This window comes from Chaetura pelagica, unplaced genomic scaffold (assembly GCF_000747805.2).
Source record: "Chaetura pelagica isolate M959 unplaced genomic scaffold, ChaPel_1.0 scaffold864, whole genome shotgun sequence".
Classification (NCBI taxonomy): Eukaryota; Metazoa; Chordata; class Aves; order Apodiformes; family Apodidae; genus Chaetura; species Chaetura pelagica.
The window spans coordinates 19439-23061 of record NW_009952997.1 but is presented as its reverse complement, the minus strand read 5'-3'; positions in this window follow the sequence as shown (position 1 = coordinate 23061).

The following is a 3623-nucleotide window of genomic DNA, read 5'->3' as shown; positions in this document are numbered from 1 at the left end:
GATGGGGCGACTGAGGGAAGAGTGGCAGGGAGCACTGGGTGGGACAGTGGGGGGAAGGGGACCTGGACAGTACTGGGGAGGAGTGACATGTAGAGGGGCTGGTTGGGAACATGAGAACAGGGGGAGCATAGAGGGGGGGTGACATGGAGATGGGGGGGGTTGAGCCTGATGGGACACAGGAGCAGGGGAGAAATGTGGAGACAGGTGGGGGGTGAGACAGAGACCGGGGGATATTTGGGAGCTGCTCCCTGACACCTCCTGCCCCAGGTGCCACTGTCATCAGTGCCACCCTGGGGCCAGGGTAGAGGCCAATAGGTGGGGGGGTGGGAGCTGTCTCTCTGTCTTCAGAGTAGAGGTCACAGTGATGGTGCCCCCTGATGTGTCCTTAGGGTCTGGGGGTCTCTAGGTGATGGGTCCCCACCACCTCCAGTATGAGGGTTGGTCTCAAGGACAGGGTGTTACCACCGACCACCCCCCTCTTCTCTGCAAGCCAACTTGCCCAGCAGTCTAGGGACACAGCTGTCACCTCCAGGCCCCCAGCTCAAAGACAGGGAGCATCAACCTTCTGTTTTTTCCTGAAGATCTGTGTCCCTGGGTTGTCAGGGAGCAGGGCTCCCATGCAACTGGGACCCTTGAAGACCTGGCTCCAAGGGAGCTCTGCCCAGACATGGGCAGAGTGGGCTGGAGGGGATGTGTTCCCTGGACTCCCAAGTTCCCCAGATGCAAGCTGAAGTGGTTGGGAGGGCAGAAGGCACCTGGACACCTCCAGAACTTGAGGGGGTGATGCAGGAGGTGGAGGCTGGGGGACTGGGTCCCTCGGTCACCTGGGTAGATTGGAGAGTGAGCCACAGGGTCGTTTAGGTTGGAAGGGATATCTTAAGGTCACCTGATACAACCTCCTGTACAGTGCGTCACCCCAGGACAGGGCAAGAACATCCAATCAGAAGCAGGGGTAACAGTCCAAGGGGTCCAGGACATGTCCAGGAGAAACCACTGCATGCTTGTCCCAGCACTGTCACCTGCTCCCTGGGGTCCAGAGCCACAGAGTCACAGAATCACAGAATCATGTTAGGGGTTGGAAGAGTCCACCCCCCCTGCTGCAGCAGGAACACCCAGGGCAGGTCACACAGGCACGTGTCCAGATGGGTCTTGGAAGCCTCCAGAGAAGGAGACTCCACAGCCTCTCTGGGCAGCCTGTCCAGGGCTCTGTCACCCTCACGGTGCAGAAGTTCTTCCTCATCTTGAGGTGGAACTTCCTGTGTTGTCACTTGGTGTTTTTTCCCCTCATCCTGTCACAGTTACCACTGAACACAGACTGGCCCATTCTTGACACCCACCCTGTATATATTTGGCTTCAGTGTTGATCCTAATGTGAGCAGGAGATTGGGCTGGAGACCACCAAAGGTCCCTTGGTATGAGGGCGAGAAGTTCCAGCTGCGGAAGGGGTTAACCACGCTGGCAGAAGCAACCCAAGGGGGAGTTTCCCTGGAGCTGAGATAATCATCATCCTGGTGATTCAGTCACCCTGGAAGGACAGCAGAGCATCTGGGGACCCACAGGTGCTCCCAGGGTGCTGGGCGCTGGTCTGCCCCGTGCATTGCTCATTGTTTTGTGGTTTTATAGTTAGATTTTAGCAAAACTGTGTTCGTTTCACCTGAAGGTACAATAAAAAATCCCCAACGCTACTAAATGAGTGAGAAAAATGAGTGAGAGAACCAATAGCAAAGCAGCTGGCAAAGCCTGAACCCCTTGAGCCCTGAGATTCAAAGTTGTTTACCTAAGAAGTGAAAGCAGAGGTTTGTCAGGTGTGTCCAGTGTTTTTAGCCTCACAGAAAAACGAAATACATCAACTCCCTTTTTATCTTCTCAAACTCTTTTGTAATATCTCTAACATTCCTTACTTATTATTACTGAGCCCTGGGACAGGCTGGCAAGGAAGGCTGTGGAGTCTCCTTCTCTGGAGACTTTCAAGACCCATTTGGATGCATTTCTGAGTGACCTGCCCTAGTGACCTAGATGGTCCTGGTCTGGCAGAAGGGTTGGACTCAATGATATCCTGAGGTCCCTTCCAACTGTCACCATTCTGTGCTTGATTCTGTGATTCTGTGCTTATTAGTCCTCTGTTTACACTGACAACAGTATAAATTATAGACTGCACAGTCCATTGCCTTGTTGGACTAGAATCCTCTCTTCTTGGCTACCTAGGATGTGTTTTTCTCTAATTGGTCTTATCCAATTCTTGCTGTTCCATGGTTATGCAAGCTCAGGTTTTATTGTGCATGTCCCTTATGTTCTCTTTTTATGTGTCACATAATCAGCAATTAAACTAATGACAATTATGCTCTCTATCCCCTCCCACCCAGATAGGAGAGAGAGAGGCAGGGGCAGAGTAAAAAGGAGCTGAGGGTTGATACAGGGGTCAGGAAGGCACAAGCTGAGGGTTCAAAGGAGGTGGATGGACAGGGTCCTCCCTGGACACTGGCCATGGACAGGAGAAGAAGGAGAGAAGGGACTTGCTGAAAGTAGCTGCAAGTTTTCTTGATAACGCTGGAATGTTTATAGTTACTGCTGACAGATCAAGGCCACTTTGCTCTGCTTGTTGAATCTGCTGCTTTGGACACTTAAAGAGCAGAAGAGTTGGATATGCAACCTTCCTGTAGGGAGGAGTGGACTAGACAGGTGGCAAAACTGGCCAAACAGATTATTCCACCCCATATACGCAATTATCGGTACAAATTCAGGGATCACGGAAGTCAACACCTAACCACTAAACCAAACACCATGTCTACCCCTTTTTTTAACATCTCCAGACACGGTGCCTCCACCACCTCTCTGGGCAGCCTGTTCCAAGGCCTCACCACTCCTTCTGTGAAGAATTTTTTTCTAATATCCTCCCCTGGCACAGCTTGACCCCATTTCCTCTTGTCCTATAGCTGGTCAGCAGGGAGAAGAGCCCAGCACCCACCTCACCACAACCTCCCTTCAGGTAGTTGTAGAGGGTGATGAGGTCTCCTCTCAGCCTTCTCCCCTCCAGGCTGAACAGCCCCAGGTCCTTCAGGTATGGCAGGCTTTGATGCAGGTGTTCTTCCTACCTCATCCTGCTGTGCTCTAACTGCAGGCTCTAACTGGGTGGGCAGAGCTTTGATCCCAGGACACAGGGCCAATTGCCTCTGGCTGCACCTCCCTTTCTACTGCTCTCTCCACCCCTGTGAGTGCTGCACCCCTGCATGCAGACCAAGTTCACTGGCCCAGAGCAGAGGGACCTGCCTGGGTGAGAGGGCTTTGTTCCTGGGACTATCCTGCTCTCTGGGAGCAGGGACAGTCTGTGGCTCAAGTATCTGGGGTGACAAGCCCCACCATGGGATGACTATGGGGTGTCCCATGGGTAGGTCACCAAGGGCCCCATTGTGACCTGCTGTCCACTGCAGGGAGCAGGGACCCTGCTCACCACTGCCCTCACTGGTCCTCTTGGGGTGTTCCCAGGCCCACCTGCCTATATGTTCCCTCAGAACCTTCCCATGGATGTGGTAGAGTTGTCACCACTGGAAATTTTCCAGATGCAATTTGACACGGTGCTGGCTAATCTCATTGGAAGTCCCTTTCCTATCAAAGGTCGGACCTCA